Raw genomic sequence first — 18571 nt, 5'->3', positions numbered from 1 at the left:
CTCCCACACCGAAAGTGCCAGCCAGTCAAGCTCTTGCTGCTCCTCTCCGGCCATTGACATCGCATCTACAGCACCACAGACATCGGGGCTCCGGGCTTTCCGTGACGAACAGGGCTTCGACGTTTACCACTACCTGCACCTGGGCGCTTATTGGAAAAAAGCCCAAGAAAAATCACGAACGTTGGATGATTGCTCCCACACCGAAAGTGCCAGCAACTCAAGCTCTTGCTGCTCACCACCGGCCATTGGCAGCGCATCTACAGCACCACAGACATCGGGGCTCCGGGCTTTCCCTGACGAACAGGGCTTCGACATTTACCACCAGCTGCACCTGGGCGCCCACTCCAAAAAAAACCCGAAAAATCACGAACGTCGGACGATTGCTCCCACACAAGAAGTGCCAGCCAGTCAAGCTCCTGCTGCTCCTCAGCGGCCATTGGCAGCGCATCTACAGCACCACAGACATCGGGGCTCCGGGCTTTCCCTGACGAACAGGGCTTCGACGTTTACCACCAGCTGCACCTAAGCGCCCACTCCAAAAAAACCCCGAAAAATCACGAAGATCGGACGATTGCTCCCACACCGAAAGTGCCAGCCAGTCAAGCTCTTGCTGCTGCTCCCCGGCCATTGGCAGCGCATCTACAGCACCACAGACATCGGGGCTCCGGGCTTTCCCTGACGAATAGGGCTTCGACGTTTACCACCAGCTGCACCTGGGCGCCCATTGGAAAAAAACCCAAGAAAAATCACGAACGTTGGACGATTGCTCCCACACCGAAAGTGCCAGCAACTCAAGCTCTTGCTACTCCTCACCGGCCATTGGCAGCGCATCTACAGCACCACAGACATCGGGGCTCCGGGCTTTCCCTGACGAGCAGGGCTTCGACGTTTACCACCATCTGCACCTGGTCGCCCACGCCAAAAAAAACCGAAAAATCACGAACGTCGGACGATTGCTCCCACACCGAAAATGCCAGCCATTCAAGCTCTTGCTGCTCCTCACCGGCCATTGGCAGCGCATCTACAGCACCACAGACATTGGGGCTCCGGGCTTTCCTTGACGAACCGGGCTTCGACGTTTACCACCAGCTGCACCTGGGCGCCCACTCCAAAAAAACCCGAAAAATCACGAACGTCAATCGATTGCTCCCACTCCGAAAGTGCAAGCCAGTCCAGCTTTTGCTGCTCCTCCCCGGCCGTTGGCAGCGCATCTACAGCACCACAGACATCGGGGCTCCGGGCTTTCCCTGATGAACAGGGCTTTGACATTTACCACCAGCTGCACCTGGGCGCCCACTCCAAAAAAACCCGAAAAATCACGAACGTCAATCGATTGCTCCCACTCCGAAAGTGCCAGCCAGTCAAGCTCTTGCTGCTGCTCCCCGGCCATTGGCAGTGCATCTACAGCACCACAGACATCGGGGCTCCGGGCTTTCCCTGACGAATAGGGCTTCGACGTTTACCACCACCTGCACCTGGGCGCCCATTGGAAAAAACCCCAAAAAAAATCACGAACGTTGGACGATTGCTCCCACACCGAAAGTGCCAGCAACTCAAGCTCTTGCTACTCCTCCCCGGCCATTGGCAGCGCATCTACAGCACCACAGACATCGGGGCTCCGGGCTTTCCCTGACGAACAGGGCTTCGACGTTTACCACCATCTGCACCTGGTCGCCCACGCCAAAAAAACCCGAAAAATCACGAACGTCGGACGATTGCTCCCACAAAAAAAGTTCCAGCCAGTCAAGCTCCTGCTGCTCCTCACCGGCCATTGGCAGCGCATCTACAGCACCACAGACATCGGATCTCCGGGCTTTCCCTGACGAACAGGGCTTCGACGTTTACCACCACCTGCACCTGGGAACCCACTGGAAAAAAACCCAAGAAAAATCACGAACGATGGACGATTGCTCCCACACCGAAAGTGCCAGCCAGTCAAGCACTTGCTGCTCCTACCCGGCCATTGGCAGCGCATCTACAGCACCACAGACATCGGGGCTCCGGGCTTTCCCTGACGAACAGGGCTTCGACATTTACCACCAGCTGCACCTGGTCGCCCACTCCAAAAAAACCCGAAAAATCACGAACGTCGGACGATTGCTCCCACACAAGAAGTGCCAGCCAGTCAAGCTCCTGCTGCTCCTCAGCAGCCATTGGCAGCGCATCTACAGCACCACAGACATCGGGGCTCCGGGCTTTCCCTGACGAACAGGGCTTCGACGTTTACCACCAGCTGCACCTGGGGGGCCCACTGAAAAAAACCCCAAAAAATCATGAACGTCGGACGATTGCTCCCACACCGAAAGTGCCAGCCAGTCAAGCTCTTGCTGCTCCTCACCGGCCATTGGCAGCGCATCTACAGCACCACAGACATCGGGGCTCCGGGCTTTCCCTGACGAACAGGGCTTCGACGTTTACCACCAGCTGCGCCTGAGCGCTCACTAAAAAAAAACCGGAAAAATCACGAACGTCGGACGATTGCTCCCACACAAAAAGTGCCAGCCAGTCAAGCTCCTGCTGCTCCTCAGCGGCCATTGGCAGCGCATCTACAGCACCACAGACACTGGGGCTCCGGGCTTTCCCTGACGAACAGGGCTTCGACATTTACCACCACCTGCGCCTGGTCGCCCACTCCAGAAAAACCCGAAAAATCACGAACGTCGGACGATTGCTCCCACACCGAAAATGCCAGCCAGTCAAGCTCTTGCTGCTTCTCCCCGGCCATTGGCAGCGCATCTACAGCACCACAGACATCGGGGCTCCGGGCTTTCCCTGACGAACAGGGCTTCGACGTTTACCACCAGCTGCACCTGGGGGGCCCACTGAAAAAAACCCCAAAAAATCATGAACGTCGGACGATTGCTTCCACACCGAAAGTGCCAGCCAGTCAAGCTCTTGCTGCTCCTCTCCGGCCATTGACATCGCATCTACAGCACCACAGACATCGGGGCTCCGGGCTTTCCCTGACGAACAGGGCTTCGACGTTTACCACTACCTGCACCTGGGCGCTTATTGGAAAAAAGCCCAAGAAAAATCACGAACGTTGGATGATTGCTCCCACACCGAAAGTGCCAGCAACTCAAGCTCTTGCTGCTCACCACCGGCCATTGGCAGCGCATCTACAGCACCACAGACATCGGGGCTCCGGGCTTTCCCTGACGAACAGGGCTTCGACGTTTACCACCAGCTGCACCTGGGCGCCCACTCCAAAAAAAACCCGAAAAATCACGAACGTCGGACGATTGCTCCCACACAAGAAGTGCCAGCCAGTCAAGCTCCTGCTGCTCCTCAGCAGCCATTGGCAGCGCATCTACAGCACCACAGACATCGGGGCTCCGGGCTTTCCCTGACGAACAGGGCTTCAACGTTTACCACCAGCTGCACCTGGGCGCCCACTCCAAAAAAACCCCGAAAAATCACGAAGATCGGACGATTGCTCCCACACCGAAAGTGCCAGCCAGTCAAGCTCTTGCTGCTGCTCCCCGGCCATTGGCAGTGCATCTACAGCACCACAGACATCGGGGCTCCGGGCACTCCCTGACGAACAGGGCTTCGACGTTTACCACCAGCTGCACCTGGGCACGCACTCCAAAAAAACCCGAAAAATCACGAACGTCGGACGATTGCTGCCACACAAAAAGTGTCAGCCAGTCAAGCTCCTGCTGCTCCTCAGCGGCCATTGGCAGCGCATCTACAGCACCACAGACATCGGGGCTCCGGGCTTTCCCTGACAAACAGGGCTTCGACGTTTACCACCATCTGCACCTGGGGGGCCCACTTAAAAAAACCCCGAAAAATCATGAAGGTCGGACAATTGCTCCCACACCAAAAGTGCCAGCCAGTCAAGCTCTTGCTGCTCCTCACCGGCCACTGACATCGCATCTACAGCACCACAGACATCGGGGCTCCGGGCTTTCCCTGACGAACAGGGCTTCGACCTTTACCACCACCTGCACCTGGGCGCCCACTGAAAAAAAACCCGAAAAATCACGAACGTCGGACGATTGCTCCCACACCGAAAATGCCAGCCAGTCAAGCTCTTGCTGCTCCTCCCCGGCCATTGGCAGCGCATCTACAGCACCACAGACATCGGGGCTCCGGGCTTTCCCTGACGAACAGGGATTCGACGTTTACCACCACCTGCACCTGGGCGCTTATTGGAAAAAAGCCCAAGAAAAATCACGAACGTTGGATGATTGCTTCCACACCGAAAGTGCCAGCAACTCAAGCTCTTGCTGCTCACCACCGGCCATTGGCAGCGCATCTACAGCACCACAGACATCGGGGCTCCGGGCTTTCCCTGACGAATAGGGCTTCGACGTTTACCACCAGCTGCACCTGGTCGCCCACTCCAAAAAAACCGCAAAATCACGAACGTCAGTCGATTGCTCCCACTCCGAAAGTGCAAGCCAGTCCAGCTTTTGCTCTCCTCCCCGGCCGTTGGCAGCGCATCTACAGCACCACAGACATCGGGGCTCCGGGCTTTCCCTGACGAACAGGGCTTCGACATTTACCACCAGCTGCACCTGGGCGCCCACTCCAAAAAAACCCCGAAAAATCACGAACGTTGGACGATTGCTCCCACACCGAAAGTGCCAGCCAGTCAAGCTCTTGCTGCTGCTCCGCGGCCATTGGCAGTGCATCTACAGCACCACAGACATCGGGGCTCCGGGCTTTCCCTGACGAACAGGGCTTCGACGTTTACCACCAGCTGCACCTGGTCGCCCACGCCAAAAAAACCCGAAAAATCACGAACGTCGGACGATTGCTCCCACACCGAAAGTGCCAGCCAGTCAAGCTCTTGCTGCTCCTCACCGGCCATTGGCAGCGCATCTACAGCACCACAGACATCGGGGCTCCGGGCTTTCCCTGACGAACAGGGCTTCGACGTTTACCACCAGCTGCACCTGGGCACCCACTCCAAAAAAACCCGAAAAATCACAAACGTCGGACGATTGCTCCCACACCGAAAGTGCCAGCAACTCAAGCTCTTGCTACTCCTCACCGGCCATTGGCAGCGCATCTACAGCACCACAGACATCGGGGCTCCGGGCTTTCCCTGACGAACAGGGCTTCGACGTTTACCACCAGCTGCACCTGGGGGGCCCACTGAAAAAAACCCCGAAAAATCATGAAGGTCGGACAATTGCTCCCACACCGAAAGTGCCAGCCACTCAAGCTCTTGCTGCTCATCACCGGCCATTGGCAGCGCATCTACAGCACCACAGACACTGGGGCTCCGGGCACTCCCTGACGAACAGGGCTTCGACGTTTACCACCAGCTGCACCTGGGCACCCACTCCAAAAAAACCCCGAAAAATCACGAACGTCGGACGATTGCTGCCACACAAAAAGTGTCAGCCAGTCAAGCTCCTGCTGCTTCGCAGCGGCCATTGGCAGCGCATCTACAGCACCACAGACATCGGGGCTCCGGGCTTTCCCTGACGAACAGGGCTTCCACGTTTACCACCAGCTGCACCTGGGGGGCCCACTGAAAAAAACCCCGAAAAATCATGAACGTCGGACGATTGCTCCCACACCAAAAGTGCCAGCCAGTCAAGCTCTTGCTGCTCCTCACCGGCCGTTGGCAGCGCATCTACAGCACCACAGACATCGGGGCTCCGGGCTTTCCCTGACGAACCGGGCTTCGACGTTTACCACCAGCTGCACCTGGGCGCCCACTCCAAAAAAACCCGAAAAATCACGAACGTCAATCGATTGCTCCCACTCCGAAAGTGCAAGCCAGTCCAGCTTTTGCTGCTCCTCCCCGGCCGTTGGCAGCGCATCTACAGCACCACAGACATCGGGGCTCCGGGCTTTCCCTGATGAACAGGGCTTTGACATTTACCACCAGCTGCACCTGGGCGCCCACTCCAAAAAAAACCCGAAAAATCACGAACGTCGGACGATTGCTCCCACACAAGAAGTGCCAGCCAGTCAAGCTCCTGCTGCTCCTCAGCGGCCATTGGCAGCGCATCTACAGCACCACAGACATCGGGGCTCCGGGCTTTCCCTGACGAACAGGGCTTCGACGTTTACCACCACCTGCACCTGGGCGCCCACTCAAAAAAAACCCCGAAAAATCATGAACATCGGACGATTGCTCCCACACCGAAAGTGCCAGCCAGTCAAGCTCTTGCTGCTGCTCCCCGGCCATTGGCAGTGCATCTACAGCACCACAGACATCGGGGCTCCGGGCTTTCCCTGACGAATAGGGCTTCGACGTTTACCACCACCTGCACCTGGGCGCCCATTGGAAAAAACCCCAAGAAAAATCACGAACGTTGGACGATTGCTCCCACACCGAAAGTGCCAGCAACTCAAGCTCTTGCTGCTCCTACCCGGCCATTGGCAGCGCATCTACAGCACCACAGACATCGGGGCTCCGGGCTTTCCCTGACGAACAGGGCTTCGACATTTACCACCAGCTGCACCTGGTCGCCCACTCCAAAAAAACCCGAAAAATCACGAACGTCGGACGATTGCTCCCACACAAGAAGTGCCAGCCAGTCAAGCTCCTGCTGCTCCTCAGCGGCCATTGGCAGCGCATCTACAGCACCACAGACATCGGGGCTCCGGGCTTTCCCTGACGAACAGGGCTTCGACGTTTACCACCAGCTGCACCTGGGGGGCCCACTGAAAAAAACCCCAAAAAATCATGAACGTCGGACGATTGCTCCCACACCGAAAGTGCCAGCCAGTCAAGCTCTTGCTGCTCCTCACCGGCCATTGGCAGCGCATCTACAGCACCACAGACATCGGGGCTCCGGGCTTTCCCTGACGAACAGGGCTTCGACGTTTACCACCAGCTGCGCCTGGGCGCCTACTAAAAAAAAACCTGAAAAATCACGAACGTCGGACGATTGCTCCCACACAAAAAGTGCCAGCCAGTCAAGCTCCTGCTGCTCCTCAGCGGCCATTGGCAGCGCATCTACAGCACCACAGACACTGGGGCTCCGGGCTTTCCCTGACGAACAGGGCTTCGACATTTACCACCACCTGCGCCTGGTCGCCCACTCCAGAAAAACCCGAAAAATCACGAACGTCGGACGATTGCTCCCACACCGAAAATGCCAGCCAGTCAAGCTCTTGCTGCTTCTCCCCGGCCATTGGCAGCGCATCTACAGCACCACAGACATCGGGGCTCCGGGCTTTCCCTGACGAACAGGGCTTCGACGTTTACCACCAGCTGCACCTGGGGGGCCCACTGAAAAAAACCCCAAAAAATCATGAACGTCGGACGATTGCTTCCACACCGAAAGTGCCAGCCAGTCAAGCTCTTGCTGCTCCTCACCGGCCATTGGCAGCGCATCTACAGCACCACAGACATCGGGGCTCCGGGCTTTCCCTGACGAACAGGGCTTCGACGTTTACCACTACCTGCACCTGGGCGCTTATTGGAAAAAAGCCCAAGAAAAATCACGAACGTTGGATGATTGCTCCCACACCGAAAGTGCCAGCAACTCAAGCTCTTGCTGCTCACCACCGGCCATTGGCAGCGCATCTACAGCACCACAGACATCGGGGCTCCGGGCTTTCCCTGACGAACAGGGCTTCGACGTTTACCACCAGCTGCACCTGGGCGCCCACTCCAAAAAAAACCCGAAAAATCACGAACGTCGGACGATTGCTCCCACACAAGAAGTGCCAGCCAGTCAAGCTCCTGCTGCTCCTCAGCAGCCATTGGCAGCGCATCTACAGCACCACAGACATCGGGGCTCCGGGCTTTCCCTGACGAACAGGGCTTCAACGTTTACCACCAGCTGCACCTGGGCGCCCACTCCAAAAAAACCCCGAAAAATCACGAAGATCGGACGATTGCTCCCACACCGAAAGTGCCAGCCAGTCAAGCTCTTGCTGCTGCTCCCCGGCCATTGGCAGTGCATCTACAGCACCACAGACATCGGGGCTCCGGGCACTCCCTGACGAACAGGGCTTCGACGTTTACCACCAGCTGCACCTGGGCACGCACTCCAAAAAAACCCGAAAAATCACGAACGTCGGACGATTGCTGCCACACAAAAAGTGTCAGCCAGTCAAGCTCCTGCTGCTCCTCAGCGGCCATTGGCAGCGCATCTACAGCACCACAGACATCGGGGCTCCGGGCTTTCCCTGACAAACAGGGCTTCGACGTTTACCACCAGCTGCACCTGGGGGGCCCACTGAAAAAAACCCCGAAAAATCATGAAGGTCGGACGATTGCTCCCACACCAAAAGTGCCAGCCAGTCAAGCTCTTGCTGCTCCTCACCGGCCACTGACATCGCATCTACAGCACCACAGACATCGGGGCTCCGGGCTTTCCCTGACGAACAGGGCTTCGACCTTTACCACCACCTGCACCTGGGCGCCCACTGAAAAAAAACCCGAAAAATCACGAACGTCGGACGATTGCTCCCACACCGAAAATGCCAGCCAGTCAAGCTCTTGCTGCTCCTCCCCGGCCATTGGCAGCGCATCTACAGCACCACAGACATCGGGGCTCCGGGCTTTCCCTGACGAACAGGGCTTCGACGTTTACCACCACCTGCACCTGGGCGCTTATTGGAAAAAAGCCCAAGAAAAATCACGAACGTTGGATGATTGCTTCCACACCGAAAGTGCCAGCAACTCAAGCTCTTGCTGCTCACCACCGGCCATTGGCAGCGCATCTACAGCACCACAGACATCGGGGCTCCGGGCTTTCCCTGACGAACAGGGCTTCGACGTTTACCACCAGCTGCACCTGGTCGCCCACTCCAAAAAAACCGAAAAATCACGAACGTCAGTCGATTGCTCCCACTCCGAAAGTGCAAGCCAGTCCAGCTTTTGCTCTCCTCCCCGGCCGTTGGCAGCGCATCTACAGCACCACAGACATCGGGGCTCCGGGCTTTCCCTGACGAACAGGGCTTCGACATTTACCACCAGCTGCACCTGGGCGCCCACTCCAAAAAAACCCCGAAAAATCACGAACGTTGGACGATTGCTCCCACACCGAAAGTGCCAGCCAGTCAAGCTCTTGCTGCTGCTCCGCGGCCATTGGCAGTGCATCTACAGCACCACAGACATCGGGGCTCCGGGCTTTCCCTGACGAACAGGGCTTCGACGTTTACCACCAGCTGCACCTGGTCGCCCACGCCAAAAAAACCCGAAAAATCACGAACTTCGGACGATTGCTCCCACACCGAAAGTGCCAGCCAGTCAAGCTCTTGCTGCTCCTCACCGGCCATTGGCAGCGCATCTACAGCACCACAGACATCGGGGCTCCGGGCTTTCCCTGACGAACAGGGCTTCGACGTTTACCACCAGCTGCACCTGGGCACCCACTCCAAAAAAACCCGAAAAATCACGAACGTCGGACGATTGCTCCCACACCGAAAGTGCCAGCAACTCAAGCTCTTGCTACTCCTCACCGGCCATTGGCAGCGCATCTACAGCACCACAGACATCGGGGCTCCGGGCTTTCCCTGACGAACAGGGCTTCGACGTTTACCACCAGCTGCACCTGGGGGGCCCACTGAAAAAAACCCCGAAAAATCATGAAGGTCGGACAATTGCTCCCACACCGAAAGTGCCAGCCACTCAAGCTCTTGCTGCTCATCACCGGCCATTGGCAGCGCATCTACAGCACCACAGACACTGGGGCTCCGGGCACTCCCTGACGAACAGGGCTTCGACGTTTACCACCAGCTGCACCTGGGCACCCACTCCAAAAAAACCCCGAAAAATCACGAACGTCGGACGATTGCTGCCACACAAACAGTGTCAGCCAGTCAAGCTCCTGCTGCTTCGCAGCGGCCATTGGCAGCGCATCTACAGCACCACAGACATCGGGGCTCCGGGCTTTCCCTGACGAACAGGGCTTCCACGTTTACCACCAGCTGCACCTGGGGGGCCCACTGAAAAAAACCCCGAAAAATCATGAACGTCGGACGATTGCTCCCACACCAAAAGTGCCAGCCAGTCAAGCTCTTGCTGCTCCTCACCGGCCGTTGGCAGCGCATCTACAGCACCACAGACATCGGGGCTCCGGGCTTTCCCTGACGAACAGGGCTTCGACGTTTACGACCAGCTGCACCTGGGCGCCCACTCCAAAAAAACCTGAAAAATCACGAACGTCTGACGATTGCTGCCACACAAAAAGTGTCAGCCAGTCAAGCTCCTGCTGCTCCTCAGCGGCCATTGGCAGCGCATCTACAGCACCACAGACATCGGGGCTCCGGGCTTTCCCTGACGAACGGGGCTTCGACTTTTACCACCAGCTGCACCTGGGCACCCACTCCAAAAAAACCCCGAAAAATCACGAAGATCGGACGATTGCTCCCACACCGAAAGTGCCAGCCACTCAAGCTCTTGCTGCTCCTCACCGGCCATTGGCAGCGCATCTACAGCACCACAGACATCGGGGCTCCGGGCTTTCCCTGACAAACAGGGCTTCGACGTTTACCACCACCTGCACCTGGGCGCCCATTGGAAAAAAACCCAAGAAAAATCACGAACGTCGGACGATTGCTCCCACACCGAAAGTGCCAGCCAGTCAAGCTCTTGCTGCTCCTCACCGGCCATTGGCAGCACATCTACAGCACCACAGACATTGGGGCTCCGGGCTTTCCCTGACGAACAGGGCTTCGACGTTTACCACCAGCTGCACCTGGGCGCCCACTCCAAAAAAACCCGAAAAATCACGAACGTCGGTCGATTGCTCCCACTCCGAAAGTGCAAGCCAGTCCAGCTTTTGCTGCTCCTCCCCGGCCGTTGGCAGCGCATCTACAGCACCACAGACATCGGGGCTCCGGGCTTTCCCTGACGAACAGGGCTTCGACATTTACCACCATCTGCACCTGGTCGCCCACGCCAAAAAAAACCCGAAAAATCACGAAGGTCGGACGATTGCTCCCACAAAAAAAGTGCCAGCCAGTCAAGCTCCTGCTGCTCCTCACCGGCCATTGGCAGCGCATCTACAGCACCACAGACATCGGGGCTCCGGGCACTCCCTGACGAACAGGGCTTCGACGTTTACCACCAGCTGCACCTGGGCACCCACTCCAAAAAAACCCGAAAAATCACGAACGTCGGACGATTGCTCCCACACAAGAAGTGCCAGCCAGTCAAGCTCCTGCTGCTCCTCAGCGGCCATTGGCAGCGCATCTACAGCACCACAGACATCGGGGCACCGGGCTTTCCCTGACGAACAGGGCTTCGACCTTTACCACCACCTGCACCTGGGCGCCCACTGAAAAAAAACCCGAAAAATCACGAACGTCGGACGATTGCTCCCACACCGAAAATGCCAGCCAGTCAAGCTCTTGCTGCTCCTCCCCGGCCATTGGCAGCGCATCTACAGCACCACAGACATCGGGGCTCCGGGCTTTCCCTGACGAACAGGGCTTCGACGTTTACCAGCACCTGCACCTGGGCGCTTATTGGAAAAAAGCCCAAGAAAAATCACGAACGTTGGATGATTGCTCCCACACCGAAAGTGCCAGCAACTCAAGCTCTTGCTGCTCACCACCGGCCATTGGCAGCGCATCTACAGCACCACAGACATCGGGGCTCCGGGCTTTCCCTGACGAACAGGGCTTCGACGTTTACCACCAGCTGCACCTGGTCGCCCACTCCAAAAAAACCGAAAAATCACGAACGTCGGTCGATTGCTCCCACTCCGAAAGTGCAAGCCAGTCCAGCTTTTGCTCTCCTCCCCGGCCGTTGGCAGCGCATCTACAGCACCACAGACATCGGGGCTCCGGGCTTTCCCTGACGAACAGGGCTTCGATATTTACCACCAGCTGCACCTGGGCGCCCACTCCAAAAAAACCCCGAAAAATCACGAACGTTGGACGATTGCTCCCACACCGAAAGTGCCAGCCACTCAAGCTCTTGCTGCTCATCACCGGCCATTGGCAGCGCATCTACAGCACCACAGACACTGGGGCTCCGGGCACTCCCTGACGAACAGGGCTTCGACGTTTACCACCAGCTGCACCTGGGCGCCCACTCCAAAAAAACCTGAAAAATCACGAACGTCTGACGATTGCTGCCACACAAAAAGTGTCAGCCAGTCAAGCTCCTGCTGCTCCTCAGCGGCCATTGGCAGCGCATCTACAGCACCACAGACATCGGGGCTCCGGGCTTTCCCTGACGAACGGGGCTTCGACTTTTACCACCAGCTGCACCTGGGCACCCACTCCAAAAAAACCCCGAAAAATCACGAAGATCGGACGATTGCTCCCACACCGAAAGTGCCAGCCAGTCAAGCTCTTGCTGCTTCTCCCCGGCCATTGGCAGCGCATCTACAGCACCACAGACATCGGGGCTCCGGGCTTTCCCTGACGAACAGGGCTTCGACGTTTACCACCAGCTGCACCTGGGGGGCCCACTGAAAAAAACCCCAAAAAATCATGAACGTCGGACGATTGCTCCCACACCGAAAGTGCCAGCCAGTCAAGCTCTTGCTGCTCCTCACCGGCCATTGGCAGCGCATCTACAGCACCACAGACATCGGGGCTCCGGGCTTTCCCTGACGAACAGGGCTTCGACGTTTACCACCACCTGCACCTGGGCGCCCAATGGAAAAAAACCCAAGAAAAATCACGAACGTTGGACGATTGCTCCCACACCGAAAGTGCCAGCCAGTCAAGCTCTTGCTGCTCCTCACCGGCCATTGGCAGCGCATCTACAGCGCCACATACATCGGGGCTCTGGGCTTTCCCTGACGAACAGTGCTTCGACATTTACCACCAGCTGCGCCTGAGCGCTCACTTAAAAAAAAACCCGAAAAATCATGAACGTTGGACGATTGCTCCCACACAAAAAGTGCCAGCCAGTGAAGCTCCTGCTGCTCCTCACCGGCCGTTGGCAGCGCATCTACAGCACCACAGACATCGGGGCTCCGGGCTTTCCCTGACGAACAGGGCTTCGACGCTTACCACCAGCTGCACCTGGGCGCCCACTCCAAAAAAACCTGAAAAATCACGAACGTCTGACGATTGCTGCCACACAAAAAGTGTCAGCCAGTCAAGCTCCTGCTGCTCCTCCCCGGCCATTGGCAGCGCATCTACAGCACCACAGACATCGGGGCTCCGGGCTTTCCCTGACGAACGGGGCTTCGACTTTTACCACCAGCTGCACCTGGGCGCCCACTCCAAAAAAACCCCGAAAAATCACGAAGATCGGACGATTGCTCCCACACCGAAAGTGCCAGCCAGTCAATCTCTTGCTGCTTCTTGCCGGCCATTGGCAGCGCATCTACAGCACCACAGACATCGGGGCTCCGGGCTTTCCCTGACGAACAGGGCTTCGACGTTTACCACCAGCTGCACCTGGGGGGCCCACTGAAAAAAACCCCAAAAAATCATGAACGTTGGACGATTGCTCCCACACCGAAAGTGCCAGCAACTCAAGCTCTTGCTACTCCTCACCGGCCATTGGCAGCGCATCTACAGCACCACAGACATCGGGGCTCCGGGCTTTCCCTGACGAACAGGGCTTCGACGTTTACCACCAGCTGCACCTGGTCGCCCACGCCAAAAAAACCCGAAAAATCACGAACGTCGGACGATTGCTCCCACACAAAAAGTGCCAGCCAGTGAAGCTCCTGCTGCTCCTCAGCGGCCATTGGCAGCGCATCTACAGCACCACAGACATCGGGGCTCCAGGCTTTCCCTGACGAACAGGGCTTCGACGTTTACCACCAGCTGCACCTGGGCGCCCACTCCAAAAAAACCCCGAAAAATCACGAACGTCGGACGATTGCTCCCACACCAAAAGTGCCAGCCAGTCAAGCTCTTGCTGCTGCTCCCCGGCCATTGGCAGTGCATCTACAGCACCACAGACATCGGGGCTCCGGGCTTTCCCTGACGAACAGGGCTTCGACGTTTACCACCACCTGCACATGGGCGCCCATTGGAAAAAAACCCAAGAAAAATCACGAACGTTGGACGATTGCTCCCACACCGAAAGTGCCAGCAACTCAAGCTCTTGCTACTCCTCACCGGCCATTGGCAGCGCATCTACAGCACCACAGACATCGGGGCTCCGGGCTTTCCCTGACGAACAGTGCTTCGACGTTTACCACCAGCTGCACCTGGTCGCCCACTCCAAAAAAACCCGAAAAATCACGAAAGTCGGACGATTGCTCCCACAAAAAAAGTGCCAGCCAGTCAAGCTCCTGCTGCTCCTCAGCGGCCATTGGCAGCGCATCTACAGCACCACAGACATCGGGGCTCCGGGCTTTCCCTGACGAACAGGGCTTCGACGTTTACCACCACCTGCACCTGGGGGGCCCACTGAAAAAAACCCCGAAAAATCATGAAGGTCGGACGATTGCTCCCACACCAAAAGTGCCAGCCACTCAAGCTCTTCCTGCTCCTCAGCGGCCATTGGCAGCGCATCTACAGCACCACAGACACTGGGGCTCCGGGCACTCCCTGACGAACAGGGCTTCGACGTTTACCACCAGCTGCACCTGGGCACCCACTCCAAAAAAACCCGAAAAATCACGAACGTCTGACGATTGCTGCCACACAAAAAGTGTCAGCCAGCCAAGCTCCTGCTGCTTCTCAGCGGCCATTGGCAGCGCATCTACAGCACCACAGACATCAGGGCTCCGGGCTTTCCCTGACGAACAGGGCTTCGACGTTTACCACCAGCTGCACCTGGGGGGCCCACTGAAAAAAACCCCGAAAAATCATGAACGTCGGACGATTGCTCCCACACCAAAAGTGCCAGCCAGTCAAGCTCTTGCTGCTCCTCACCGGCCATTGCCAGCGCATCTACAGCACCACAGACATCGGGGCTCCGGGCTTTCCCTGACGAACAGGGCTTCGACGTTTACCACCACCTGCACCTGGGCGCCCAATGGAAAAAAACCCAAGAAAAATCACGAACGTTGGACGATTGCTCCCACACAAAAAGTGCCAGCCAGTGAAGCTCCTGCTGCTCCTCACCGGCCGTTGGCAGCGCATCTACAGCACCACAGACATCGGGGCTCCGGGCTTTCCCTGACGAACAGGGCTTCGACGCTTACCACCAGCTGCACCTGGGCGCCCACTCCAAAAAAACCTGAAAAATCACGAACGTCTGACGATTGCTGCCACACAAAAAGTGTCAGCCAGTCAAGCTCCTGCTGCTCCTCCCCGGCCATTGGCAGCGCATCTACAGCACCACAGACATCGGGGCTCCGGGCTTTCCCTGACGAACGGGGCTTCGACTTTTACCAGCAGCTGCACCTGGGCGCCCACTCCAAAAAAACCCCGAAAAATCACGAAGATCGGACGATTGCTCCCACACCGAAAGTGCCAGCCAGTCAATCTCTTGCTGCTTCTTGCCGGCCATTGGCAGCGCATCTACAGCACCACAGACATCGGGGCTCCGGGCTTTCCCTGACGAACAGGGCTTCGACGTTTACCACCAGCTGCACCTGGGGGGCCCACTGAAAAAAACCCCAAAAAATCATGAACGTTGGACGATTGCTCCCACACCGAAAGTGCCAGCAACTCAAGCTCTTGCTACTCCTCACCGGCCATTGGCAGCGCATCTACAGCACCACAGACATCGGGGCTCCGGGCTTTCCCTGACGAACAGGGCTTCGACGTTTACCACCAGCTGCACCTGGTCGCCCACGCCAAAAAAACCCGAAAAATCACGAACGTCGGACGATTGCTCCCACACAAAAAGTGCCAGCCAGTGAAGCTCCTGCTGCTCCTCAGCGGCCATTGGCAGCGCATCTACAGCACCACAGACATCGGGGCTCCAGGCTTTCCCTGACGAACAGGGCTTCGACGTTTACCACCAGCTGCACCTGGGCGCCCACTCCAAAAAAACCCCGAAAAATCACGAACGTCGGACGATTGCTCCCACACCGAAAGTGCCAGCCAGTCAAGCTCTTGCTGCTGCTCCCCGGCCATTGGCAGTGCATCTACAGCACCACAGACATCGGGGCTCCGGGCTTTCCCTGACGAACAGGGCTTCGACGTTTACCACCACCTGCACATGGGCGCCCATTGGAAAAAAACCCAAGAAAAATCACGAACGTTGGACGATTGCTCCCACACCGAAAGTGCCAGCAACTCAAGCTCTTGCTACTCCTCACCGGCCATTGGCAGCGCATCTACAGCACCACAGACATCGGGGCTCCGGGCTTTCCCTGACGAACAGTGCTTCGACGTTTACCACCAGCTGCACCTGGTCGCCCACTCCAAAAAAACCCGAAAAATCACGAAAGTCGGACGATTGCTCCCACAAAAAAAGTGCCAGCCAGTCAAGCTCCTGCTGCTCCTCAGCGGCCATTGGCAGCGCATCTACAGCACCACAGACATCGGGGCTCCGGGCTTTCCCTGACGAACAGGGCTTCGACGTTTACCACCACCTGCACCTGGGGGGCCCACTGAAAAAAACCCCGAAAAATCATGAAGGTCGGACGATTGCTCCCACACCAAAAGTGCCAGCCACTCAAGCTCTTCCTGCTCCTCAGCGGCCATTGGCAGCGCATCTACAGCACCACAGACACTGGGGCTCCGGGCACTCCCTGACGAACAGGGCTTCGACGTTTACCACCAGCTGCACCTGGGGGGCCCACTGAAAAAAACCCCGAAAAATCATGAACGTCGGACGATTGCTCCCACACCAAAAGTGCCAGCCAGTCAAGCTCTTGCTACTCCTCACCGGCCATTGGCAGCGCATCTACAGCACCACAGACATCGGGGCTCCGGGCTTTCCCTGACGAACAGGGCTTCGACTTTTACCACCAGCTGCACCTGGTCGCCCACGCCAAAAAAACCCGAAAAATCACGAACGTCGGACGATTGCTCCCACAAAAAAAGTGCCAGCCAGTCAAGCTCCTGCTGCTCCTCACCGGCCATTGGCAGCGCATCTACAGCACCACAGACATCGGGGCTCCGGGCTTTCCCTGACGAACAGGGCTTCGACGTTTACCACCAGCTGCGTCTGGGCGCCCACTAAAAAAAACCCGAAAAATCACGAACGTCGGACGATTGCTGCCTCACAAAAAGTGTCAGCCAGTCAAGCTCCTGCTGCTCCTCAGCGGCCATTGGCAGCGCATCTACAGCACCACAGACATCGGGGCTCCGGGCTTTCCCTGACAAACAGGGCTTCGACGTTTACCACCAGCTGCACCTGGGGGGCCCACTGAAAAAAACCCCGAAAAATCATGAACGTCGGACGATTGCTCCCACACCAAAAGTGCCAGCCAGTCAATCTCTTGCTGCTTCTCCCCGGCCATTGGCAGCGCATCTACAGCACCACAGACATCGGGGCTCCGGGCTTTCCCTGACGAACAGGGCTTCGACGTTTACCACCAGCTGCACCTGGGGGGCCCACTGAAAAAAACCCCAAAAAATCATGAACGTCGGACGATTGCTCCCACACCGAAAGTGCCAGCCAGTCAAGCTCTTGCTGCTCCTCACCGGCCATTGACATCGCATCTACAGCACCACAGACATCGGGGCTCCGGTCTTTCCCTGACGAACAGGGCTTCGACGTTTACCACCACCTGCACCTGGGCGCCCACTGAAAAAAAACCCGAAAAATCACGAATGTCGGACGATTGCTCCCACACCGAAAATGCCAGCCAGTCAAGCTCTTGCTGCTCCTCCCCGGCCACTGGCAGCGCATCTACAGCACCACAGACATCGGGGCTCCGGGATTTCCCTGACGAACAGGGCTTCGACGTTTACCACCAGCTGCACCTGGGGGGCCCACTGAAAAAAACCCCAAAAAATCATGAACGTCGGACGATTGCTCCCACACCGAAAGTGCCAGCCAGTCAAGCTCTTGCTGCTCCTCACCGGCCATTGACATCGCATCTACAGCACCACAGACATCAGGGCTCCGGGCTTTCCCTGACGAACAGGGCTTCGACGTTTACCACCAGCTGCACCTGGGCGCCCACTGAAAAAAAACCCGAAAAATCACGAACGTCGGTCGATTGCTCCCACACCGAAAATGCCAGCCAGTCAAGCTCTTGCTGCTCCTCCCCGGCCACTGGCAGCGCATCTACAGCACCACAGACATCGGGGCTCCGGGCTTTCCCTGACGAACAGGGCTTCGACGTTTACCACCACCTGCACCTGGGGGGCCCACTGAAAAAAACCCCGAAAAATCATGAAGGTCGGACGATTGCTCCCACACCAAAAGTGCCAGCCACTCAAGCTCTTCCTGCTCCTCAGCGGCCATTGGCAGCGCATCTACAGCACCACAGACACTGGGGCTCCGGGCACTCCCTGACGAACAGGGCTTCGACGTTTACCACCAGCTGCACCTGGGCACCCACTCCAAAAAAACCCGAAAAATCACGAACGTCTGACGATTGCTGCCACACAAAAAGTGTCAGCCAGCCAAGCTCCTGCTGCTCCTCAGCGGCCATTGGCAGCGCATCTACAGCACCACAGACATCAGGGCTCCGGGCTTTCCCTGACGAACAGGGCTTCGACGTTTACCACCAGCTGCACCTGGGGGGCCCACTGAAAAAAACCCCGAAAAATCATGAACGTCGGACGATTGCTCCCACACCAAAAGTGCCAGCCAGTCAAGCTCTTGCTACTCCTCACCGGCCATTGGCAGCGCATCTACAGCACC

The sequence above is a fragment of the Chlamydotis macqueenii genome, chromosome W (genome assembly GCF_036417535.1).
Source record: "Chlamydotis macqueenii isolate bChlMac1 chromosome W, bChlMac1.mat, whole genome shotgun sequence".
In the NCBI taxonomy this organism is placed as follows: Eukaryota; Metazoa; Chordata; class Aves; order Otidiformes; family Otididae; genus Chlamydotis; species Chlamydotis macqueenii.
Note: the sequence above shows the minus strand (reverse complement) of the source record.